This window comes from Uloborus diversus, chromosome 1 (genome assembly GCF_026930045.1).
Source record: "Uloborus diversus isolate 005 chromosome 1, Udiv.v.3.1, whole genome shotgun sequence".
Taxonomy (NCBI): Eukaryota; Metazoa; Arthropoda; class Arachnida; order Araneae; family Uloboridae; genus Uloborus; species Uloborus diversus.
This window is the reverse complement of record NC_072731.1, coordinates 126,598,417-126,610,499: the sequence shown is the minus strand read 5'-3', so window position 1 is coordinate 126,610,499 and position 12,083 is coordinate 126,598,417.

Below are 12,083 nucleotides of genomic sequence, written 5' to 3'. Positions count from 1 at the left end.
TCTATATCTATACTATTATTAATTTGAATAGAATAATTTCTAGACCTTACCGTTTTCCCGGTAAGTGCGCCACACACACACACAAACATCTTATTTCATCATAGCCGCCTGCGGCGACCAGCTGGTTCGCCTTCTTACGCCATTCGCCATTCTATGCATGCAGCCACCTACGGCGGCTGTTTGGCTAACTTGTCATTTACCTTTTTACTTCAAGTTTGCCGCCTTCGGCGGCTGTTTAAATAAATTTGACAGCAGTATTAATCAATCCATCTCTATCTTTTTTTTTTTTTGTGCCATTCACATTTTTAAGCCAAGATTGCCGCCTTCGGCGGCTATCTACCCTTACGATCTATCCCTTAATTTTCTTATCCATATCTATTTATTTTAACCTCCCCCCCATTTCCTAATAAAAACAAAGATCACTCAAAAAATCGTTTTTTTTTTTAAATTCAAGTAGAGCAAAAAAAAAGTTATCCCCAAAATTCCCCGTTGTGTGCAAAAAGTAGCGTTTGACAAAGAAAAAAAATCTCGCTGTTTTTATTGAAACTATATAGGTAAAAAAAAAAGATTAACATTTGTTTGCGATTAAGATTCCATCCTAAATATCGAATCGAAATCCAAATAGTGACGTCAGAGACATAAAAGATTGAAGAACGCTTTTTTTCGACCGATGCGTGGAAAGACGTGATGTGTTCAGCATTAAAAAAATTGTAAAAAAAAAAATATTGCGTTGGTAATAGTAAGAACATTTCGCCCTCTTCAGAAGAAAAAAGTTCTTAAAAATACGCAATAGTTTTTTTTTTTTGAAAGACCAAGGGCGGATCCAGAAAATGTTCAAGGAGGGGGCGATTGTTTTTTACTGTTCACTCTTTGGAACTTCAATCTCTTAAAACTTTCAAAGGAGTGTACTGAACCCCATCGCTTACCCTTATGTAAAAAAAGGTGTCCTATAGTTGTGTTTCTTTTAAAACATATTCAGGGTGAGCCTTTGAACCTATACCTAGTTGTCATTTAAGATCGTCTAAAAATGAGATTTTAAAACTTCAATTTCAAAAAAAATCCTATTGAAAGTTCAAGTCCCTATCCCCAGAGTAATAAGAGATGGGCTACGATTGCGTTTTCAAAACTTCGATTCCGGAAAAATTCCAAAGAATAGCTCCCTTTCTTCTATCACCATCGAAGATTATGCAAAATTGCGTTTTTGGAACTTTAATATTGGAAATATACTTGAAGAAAATACTAGTTTCTCGGCTCAAGGAGGGGGCGATCGCCCCCATCGCCCCTCCCTTGTATCCGCCCTTGTGAAAGACATCACGTCTTTCCACGCATCGGTCGAAAAAAAGCGTTCTTCAATCTTTTATGCCTCTGACGTCACTATTTGGATTTCGATTCGATATTTAGGATGGAATCTTAATCGCAAACAAATGTTTATCCTATTTTTTACCTAGTTTACTCCTACATTTTATGAAGTGATGACCACGTGTTTTTCCGGCAGTGCTTGCTTTTTTTCTTTCCTTTTTTTTTTTGTTTTATTTAAGGATTGCATTTATTTCTTCTTCCATTCCCCCCCCCCCCCGCCCAAACTGGACGTTTTGCTGTATCTATATTAGACAACATTTCATAGTGGTGCGCATTTATATCAATAAAAACAGCGAGATTTTTTTTCTTTGTCAAACGCTTCTTTTTGCACACAACGGGGAATTTTGGGGATAACTTTTTTTTTTTTTGCTCTACTTGAATTTAAAAAAAAAACGATTTTTTGAGTGATCTTTGTTTTTATTAGGAAATGGGGGGGGGGAGGTTAAAATAAATAGATATGGATAAGAAAATTAAGGGATAGATCGTAAGGGTAGATAGCCGCCGAAGGCGGCAATCTTGGCTTAAAAATGTGAATGGCGCAAAAAAAAAAGATAGAGATGGATTGATTAATTCTGCTGTCAAATTTATTTAAACAGCCGCCGAAGGCGGCAAACTTGAAGTAAAAAGGTAAATGACAAGTTAGCCAAACAGCCGCCGTAGGTGGCTGCATGCATAGAATGGCGAATGGCGTAAAAAGGCGAACCAGCTGGTCGCCGCAGGCGGCTATGATGAAATAAGATGTTTGTGTGTGTGTGTGTGGCGCACTTACCGGGAAAACGGTAAGGTCTACAAATTATTCTATTCAAATTAATAATAGTATAGATATAGATTGATTAATACCGCCACGAAATTTATTTAAGCAGCCGCCATACCAGCATTTAAGGTGGCAACCTTGGCGTAAAAAGGCGGACCAGCTGGTCGCCGCAGGCGGCTAGTAAATGAATAAATTTAAAAAAAAAGCAATATTGTGAAAAAATTTGAATATTGCCTGGGGGAGGGGGTTATACAGCATCTAAGCTAATTTAATCGTCATTGTTGTCTATTTCAACAAGGTTTTCTGAGTTCAATGGAAAACTAACTTTCCCCATGCAGTGAGGCAATTAACAATCCTTAACAAAAGAGTTAAGGAATGTTGATTCAAAATTCAAAAGTAGTATCACATTCGACTGCATAATCGCGAATAGTTATTACCGCAAGTGACTAATTAAAAGTTTTTTTTTTATTTTTTATTTTCTTTTTACGAGGAAATCAAAAAAGTTGAATGCTTCTTGTTTATGAATTTTTGAACATATTTCGTCCAACCTTGCGGACCGAGTTGAAGGGCAAAACACACGCGCTAAACTGTTTGTGAGGTCAATGAATTCACTTCCTCCCCTTGTCTCTAGGCGGAATAAATCCTGAAGTTCGATTCGTGCCTTTTCAGGGTGAAAGTGTTTCGAAAGAATATGATAAAAGATTATAAACAGCGTAAGATTATTCCTTTGCGGTAGCCTCGCTTGTTTTTACGTGCATATAATATGATTTAAACTTTCGCAAAGCAATTGCAGGTATCCAATTTTTATAAATTTTTGTTAAGGTGAAACACATAAAAGTGAAGGATACGTTAACTTTGGAAGAGATATTGCCGTTTCTCACGCTCCAAGAAATCCGATATGAAGTAGTCAAACACACGAGAATAAAAACTAAGCAATTGAAATAAAAACAATAAAATATAAATAAAAACAGAAAGAAACGCAACCACGAATACCCAGAAATAATATCACACTCCCCTCCCGATTCTTTAAATCTATAGAAATTTAACCCTCAAACACACTAATAAGTTCCAGCAACCTTTTAGAATATTAATTACGATATATAACACTGACATTGCGAGTTAGTTAATATACTACTAGATACTACATACGTATAATATATATATATACACTGGAGGACAAAATTAAGAGATGAAAGGCATTTTTTCATATATCTCGAGAAATACTGGATAAAAATAAATGAAATTTGGTATGGAAATTACTTATAGTATGACAATAATGTGTGCAAAGAAAAAATTTAAGTGTCATTCATTGACAAGAGTTATTACCAAATGTCCAATGCGGACTGAACTCCATGATGAAATATGACAATGCAAGTGAGGCTTGCATGGTGTGTGGCCACCTCTAGTATGGTGTGTGGTCACATCTAACAAATCGACAGCACGCACAACGAGTATACATGCTGTTAATAAGAAAATTAAGGAGTGCTTGAGCAAGACCCTCCCACTGATCCATCAGAGCAGTTTTTAACTCCGGAATTTTTCTGGGTGGGGGTTGGTGTATCGCAATAGTTCTCCCAAGAGCATCCCGAGCATGTTCAATGGGGTTAAGGTCAAGAAATTTGACTGACCGATCCATCCGATGAATATCTTCGTTTTCCAGATGCTCCTTAACCTGGTCAGCCCTATGTGGTCGGCATTGTCATCCATTAAAACAAATTCAGGGCCAACAGCACCCCTGAAAAGAGATACATAGGGTTGTAGGATCACCAGCGTGTACCTTTGGGCATTCATGGAACCATTGTCAAACACATGGAGTGGTGTGCGGGTATCTTGCATGATTCCAGCCGAAATCTAGACTACTCCAACAGCAAAATGGTCCCTTTTTATGATGTTACTGGGATGGTATCGGGCCCTAAGTTCTCTCCATATGAAAATTCGCCGAGAATCAGGTTGTAGACTGAATCTGGACTCATTTGTAAAGAGGAACATTAGCCCATTGGAGCTGTGTCCAGTGTTGGTGCTGTCTGCACAACTGTAAACGCTCTCTTTTGTGGGAGGGAGTGGGTGGGATTCAAATGGCGGGGTTTCTGGCATACAACCTTTATCAACCGAGCCCCCTTGGCAACTGTCTTCCTTGAAACTAATGTTCTTGTGGCAGCAGCGAGGTCCTAAGACAGTTGTGTCGCTGTAGACGTCCTCTGGCGCTTGGCTGTAAGTAAGTAATACTGGTCTTCATTGGGCGCTGTTGTTGTCAGACAACCTTGTCTTGGTCTTCTGGACACTGTCCCACTGTTTTTAAACTGACTCCACAAATTCGAAACAAAGCTTGGAGTCACATCCAATTCCCTGGCAACCTGAGCTTGGGACTGTTTGCCTAAAGTCTACTCACAATTCTCCACCTCATACCTTCGTCTAAACTATTGTGTTCTCTCATTTCTCCTAAATATCATCAAAAAAATAGCAAGATTATTCAAGAAAGACAATACAAATCGCTACTGTGTTGTAAAGTGGTGAGAGCTGAGCAGCTGACTGCAGACTTTTATACGTCCTGTTGCCTGAGCAACGCCCACAAGAATACGTAAACTCATCTCAGCGACACCAGCACCATAGTGCCGTTTTCCAGGAACCAACTGTCCAGGTTTTATGTGATATTTTCCGAGAAATGTGAGAAAATGCCTTCCATCTCTTAATTTTCTCCACCAGTATATATATATATATATATATATATATATATATATATATATATATATTGTAACGGATCCGGTGCGGCTTCAAACTTTCTTGAAAGGACGACACAGTTCTTGATGAAAAATACAGGAAATTTATTTACACTATGTACAGGAAAGATCGTCAACAACTGCTAAATTATTCATCAGCAATTAAGCAATTATCCCACAACACCGTAAACTCAACGTTTACACACGTATTTACTTTCCAAATACGAAAACAACACAGCGAAATGCCTCGCAATAAACAGAGCTAATACACTCTCAGAACAAATTCTCAATCGAAACTAAACTTTTTATCCAGCGGGACACTTTTATAAACATCGAACGAAATCTCTCAAATATTCTACAAATTTCCAAATGCTTCTCGAAATGCGTAAACCGTTATCAAATTTTTATCAATGACTAAAAAACGAAATAGAGGGATCGTATACTTTAACCGAATGTTAAGGAATTGTATATTCATTACGGGAAACTATTTACAGGTCACGTTACTACAATAATTACTATTTACAGAATTTGTAACGTATTTATTTATTCACTCTCAAAAATTTAGCAAATTATCTTCTTAAGTGGCGTTGCACCATTATTAAACAGGTTTCGACCTCCACCGCAACACATACATTGGGCATTAAAGTAAGAAAATTTCAATGATTTATGTTATTCATTTATATAAATACAACTAAAAAAGCATAGGGAAAGCTGCTGTACCCACGGACGGTTGTACCTAAGGACGTTGGTCAGGAAATTTCGGGTATCGCCGAGAGAGATATCCTAATTGGGTTCAACTTGTCACAACCCTCTTCAGTACCCCAGGAAGTTTCAACGCCATCAAACGAATGTTTAAGATACTATCACATTTCTTCGGTTTTAGTAGAATCTATGTAAAAAAAAAACCATGAGCAATTTCTTTTTTTTTTTCGTCCGTCGTGGATTGTTGTATTATTCATTTTTGTTGTAGGTATCATGATTCCCTATGCTTTGAAAGTTTTGTTTCTGATATTTAATGTTGTAAAATTGTGGTCCTGTCGATGTGACTGCCTTGCAAAACCAAAATGGCGTACCTTTGTACCCAAGGACGGAAAAACTTAGTCTCCTTGGGTTACACGTGAGTCTCCTTACAGTGTGAAATACCTCAAAATGTTACCTTGTCATCAATGTCCGAAATTTGCTTTCAACAATAATGATGAATTTGAAGTAGGGCTTGAAGATCTAGTGTTGAAGTAACCCCACCTTTTGTAGGATCTACAGACCGTCAATCCCACCTGTTTTCATTTGAAGTCGACTTTTATAGATTTTTGTTGGTTTAATCTAAACTGATTTTCTTTGTTATGGGTTAATTTGGTTAAAAGTTTCAATTTGCATAGAAATTGAGGTTATTATGTAGATACATAGAGAGCCATAATATCATGAATCTAGTTATTTTTTTTTTTTTGTTTAAAAACATATTAATTATTCATAACATCATTAACTCTCTTAAGAATTATAACATTTTTAAACAGTTTGCTAATGTTAAAAATTAAAGAACATTTAAAAAAAGGGAAAAGACCCCCGATTAATTTTCAAAGTTTAACTTCTGTTGGATATTTTATTTAATGTTATTTTCAATGGATGTTTGAAGCATTTCAATATAAAATGGCTTATGAAAATAAATTGAGTATAATTGAGCTCCTCAGACTTATTTATATATTATTTTTTGTATGTCCATGGGTACAAAGGCACCTGTCCGCGGGGTGAACCGTGTTGAACCCACGGACAAAAAAGATGGTTTTTTAAGAACTTTTTTTCGCAGTTGGAAGCTTTGAGATTTTCACCTGACAAAAATTGCCAAATTAGAAGATAAGTTGTAAATTCTGCCAGAATTTTTTTCCAATCGATTATCCACTCCCAGAGACCAGCAAAAATTGAAAAGTGAATATTGTCCGTGGGTACAGCAGCTTCCCCTATTAAGTGTCATAGATATATATAGTGCATACTGCAACGGAAATTTATTAAGGTCACCCAAATTATATAGGCAAAAAATGAATTTTATATTTTTATGATTCCCCCCCCCCCCACTATTTCGTTTCCTTTTGGGTTAGGAAATAACTGGTAAAAACTATTTTTTTAAAAAATAAATAATGACGTAAATCAAGAAAAATTAAATAAAATATCCATATTCCACAATTTTTGAAGCAAGTTATTCACTCTAATAATAATACTGTTTAATAATAAAAACAACTAAATTAAGGGCCAGAGCTGTTAATTACAAAATACGTTGTTACAACATTAGTAGGGGCTGCTGCCCCTGATAGCTGTCGCTTACCAAACTCACGGAACAACAAGCAGAGTTGAGGAGTTTATTTTCAAAACGTATTATATTCAGTTTTATATATTTTTGGAAAAACGAAAAAATCGTTTTACGCACATACACTAACTTAGAATTTCGGATTTCTCAGAATGTTTTGGTAGAATAACAAGTGACAATTGGCATAAGTCTAGGAATTTTTCCTCAATTTTACCCCCAGATCTAAATTGCCAATTTTATTTTGGATACATTCCTCTCTGGTGTAAAACAGTGGATATCATCCCTTTTGCAAAAAAAAAAAAAAAAAAAAAAAAAATTAAAAAAAAATTAAAAAAAAATAAAGTTTATTAGATTGAATCAGAATATTCAACATTTTTTAATGTATTTTTTTTACTCTATTTTATTCCTTCCTACTTACTTTATTTTTTCATTGTACATTGCCGGAAAAAAAAGAAAGAAAAAAGAAAAAAAAGGACTTTCGATCCTATTAAGTATGAACAAGAAAACCACCCAAGCCGATTTAAATAAAATTGTTTTAGGTATTAATAGGTCACACTTTTTATCACAGTTAATCACAATTTACTAGTAATATTAATTATTTAATATTAATTTAGCAATCGAAATTTAAGGTGGTGGAGTTTGAAGCGGCAAATTCAAATGTGAATATGTGCCCCTATCGATATGAAATTGAATGAGTGGGTACCGGCAAAAAAGGGATAAGTTCTACTTTGCTGTAAAAGTCCTGGGGAGAAATAAGGGGATGGATACTTACCCTTTAGGTGGTAAAACCAATGTTTACGCATTTTTTAACAGTAGACATAAGCCACTTCGAGAAGAACGAAGTTCAAGACTCGAAAGGGCTTATATTAGAGATTCTGAAAACGAAAAAAAAAAAAAAAAAAATCCAGAAGTGGATATAATCCGCTTTGAAAGTAAATTCCTCAATTACATTTGCAAGCGGAGGTGGCAAGCGGTTTGTTATGAACGCTGCACAACCCTACCGTGAAACATAGCATAATGTTAATTGAATCTATGTTTTGAAATAAATTTGACATTATTTAGTTTATTGTGGTGCGTGAAATCGTATTTTCTTTTCCATAAAACATTTACAGCTTTTGCAGAATAATTTAAAATTGTGAAAATGATTCTGTTTTCCTCTAGTCCTCGATTTAGACTAATTGTTAAAAATGAGGAGGGGAGACATTAGAAAAACGAGGTTGAAAAATCACTGTAGTGTATAGATACATCTAATTTCTGTTTTTTTTTTTTTTTTAATTTTAATGCCGAAAATCAAAATACATTAAAGAACAATAGTTGACGAATTTACTTAAATTCCTCTCAAAAAAGTTAAACACATTAAGCAGCAATGCATAAGTAATTGAAGGAAAATTACATAGAAGTTCAATAATGAAAACTTAATTTTTAAAGCTATTACAGTTACTTTTCAAGCTAGGTTGAAGTTAAAAATATACATAATTTTTATCTACTCAACTTCCAACAAATATTCAAAAGGATAGTCAAATAGACCCAAAATGTTATGTTTTTTTTTATTTATCAAGTAAATGGAAAAAAATAGGCCATCTTTCAACGCATACTCAGTTTAAGAAAAAAGATTGGGGGGGGGGGGGGGAATAATGCGTCATATTTCACATCGTCGTTAGATGTTTATCATAGGAATTTGAAGAAAATTTACGATTGTTAAATCACTTGAAATAAATTTTAGATTAAAAAAGAAACGAAAAACATATTAATTTACATTTTTAGCTTAAACCCCCAAAGGCAAAGAGTCATAGTGGCAATTCCGGTCAAGAACTTTTTTCAAGGGTGAAATACGAGCACAAAACTTGTTCTTCCTCCCAAAAAAAAAAAGACCAGCCGAAGGCTTAGAACAGTCAGGAAAGTTGATTTCGAAATTTTAGGAAGGAACGGATGAAAGAGAACTACATACGATCAGAAAGTCGTTCTAAAAGTGAAAGTTCGTAATGCAAAAACGGTTTTGAAACCTGTCGCAAACGGTAGAGGAAAATAAGAAATAAATTGGTCCAGACAAACAGTGATTTAAAAAGGGTTGATTAGTTCCCTGTGTTTGAATGCATTGTCGTTGATTGTTTTTACGGTTAAAAATTAACAAGTGAATATACAAGGAGAATAGTGGATGGAGTCTAAACCAACATTTTGCACTTCTGCAGCAGAAGTGACCCTACTCAAAAACTTTTTGGAGAAAATAAGACATGAAATGGTGGAGACTTTACAGTGTCTGTAAAACGGTTAATTAGTTTCATGTATTTGTATATGTTGTTATAGAACTTGGCTTCGACTACATTGTCGTTTGCAGATTTTGCGACGACAAGGTAAATGTAAAAGGAGAATAGGGTGGAGGGATAGAATCTAACATTTTGCATCAAGTGACACTGCTTAAAAATTTTAAATTCTGGATTATGGTAATAATTTTGAAATATAATATCACTTTGAAAATACTCAACGAATGAAACGAAGCTAAAACAGTAACAGTTAATAGGCTACAATCATGGCCGTAACCAGGTTTTGTTTCGAAATGGATTTTACCATACACATTTCTCGAGAAATCCATATGATTAATAAAATTTGATTTCATTCGTATATTCTATTGATTTTTGTTACAACAGGCCATTTAAGTGAGTGGGAGCTGCTTTAAGCGCAGCTCATGTATGGATGTCGTATCTATTAAATGAAGAGAAAAAATCTGGCAATGACAAAACAATATCTGACACTACATAACTACACCTTAGTTAAATGCTAAATGTCTTTTTAATAACTTAGAAGAATAAATGCTTTCAAATTCAAAGAATTTGTATGTTTTCGTTAGCGTCAGGTATTTAAAATATGAAAGAAACGCTATATTGTTTTGTAAGAAATATTCGCAATAAGTACAATAAAAAGAAATACTTCAAATACAGAGTTTGTACAAATCCCAATAATAATATTTTTTTTCAAATGAAAATGAAAAATTAATAAATAAATTAAAAAAAAAAAAGTGATAAAAAATTTTTGAAACCAAAAAAAAAGACATTTTTTTTTTGAAATAGTAGAGAATCATGTCGGAGGTGTTTGAACCCTAAAAAACCCACTTCTCAAATACAGGCCTGGTTACCTGACTATTCAGTATATAAACTATGGTTTTTTTAAGAAAAGTATGCATGTTTCTAAATTTTTGGAGTAGTGTCCTTTTTCTGTTACGAAGGTGCAATTTGACCGGTAGAAATATGACAACAACCACATTGAAATCAAAGCGTATTTTGGTTACAACTTACACTGCAGGTTCAAAATTTTTAAAAGACTACATAAAAACGGTACTAACAAACCGGGGGGCCCAGAGGGACACGGAACTCAAACTTTTGGGAATGAGGAAATTATGACTTTACCGAATCAAATGCCGAAATAAATGCGTTAATTTTCAATTTCTGTGCATCAACACGTTGGTAATTTATTGATTTCATTTTTAAGCACAAAGGTTCGTTACAAGCCCCGAATGTTACCCAATGATAAAACAAAACAAGCATGCACATTCCTAGGTCTGATGAAAATAAACAATTAGTATCATTATACTGCCTCCAAGTCTAATGAACTGCTTGATAAAATTGGGTATAAGAACATTTTTGGGAGGTCATAGTGACCTTCCATCGGAGCGCCAATGCAAACACATTTGCACCTAACACAATACAATAAACGTACATAACGGTGTCAGGTGTACGCAATGCATTTGATAAAAAAAAATGAAAACAAGGTCGTGGAAAATAAAGCTACGGCAAAGTTCAAAATCTGTTTTACTGACAAATTTCTAAGCTAGTGTAGTTAAATTAGAAATAATACGACTATTTCCGGTACTGTTGAATCAAAACGTAATATTTTTTACGCATACATTATACAATGAACGTTAGAAAACTCATAGATATTGAAATCAAAACGCAGGTTTGATGGTGTTTTTTGCTTCAATAAGTGATACTTGAAGTGAATGAACAAACGTTCACTTTTTAGGTAAAGTGTGACAGATTTTTTAAAAATTAATCTTATTGCACATCAGCAGAAAAGCAGAAGTCTAATTCAAAACTAAATCAGTTAAGATCTAAAGAATGTTTCAGTTATTTTGATTAAGAACCAAATCAATGGGTTTAAAGATCATAAGTATTTTAGTTATTTGTCAAATAAAAACAATTTATTAGACCAAACTATTTTAGTTATTCTTTAAGTAAAAAAAAATCCCTCTTCATATTCACAATATTAAAGTTATTGCTTAAATAAAAAAAAATCATTAAGGTCTAAATCACAATATTTTAGCTCTTCATAAACAAAAATTCATTGAATAAACATCAAATTATTCTTTGGGTCAAGTCTGACTAGTTAGCTTGGGTCAAAGCTGTCTAACTAGCCTTTACCTTAAATATTTAGCAACTTAGATCAACAAAATCAAATCATTAGGCCCAAATCACAGTTTGTTACCTGTTGAAAAATAAAAATTCATTGTAAAGACTTCAAATTAAACAAAAATATCAAATTAGTCTTTGGGTCAAGTCTCCCTAGTTAGCTTGGGGTCAAAGCTGCTTAGTTAGCTTTCTTTTGTTTACCTTAAATTTTTAGCAACTTAGATTTAAGTTAAAACTACTGTATATCAATATATAGCTAGAAAAGTAACTAAAACATGTATACTTTTAAAATTCATTTCCCTCAAAACTGGAGGATAAAATCTTAAAAATTTACCTTTTAGGTGAATATCATTTAACACTGAATTTCTTAAAAACCACTGATGATTCTGAAATGGCTTATCCCTGCAAAATACTGTTGTGTGACTGGTAAACCAATAATATGACTAAAATTTTCTCTCAATATCCTTTTCATGGAAAAAATCTTCATGGGCCAAGTCTCTTTATGGGCCAAACCTCCCTAATTTCCCCTAAATCTAAAATTACGCAACTGCTTACCT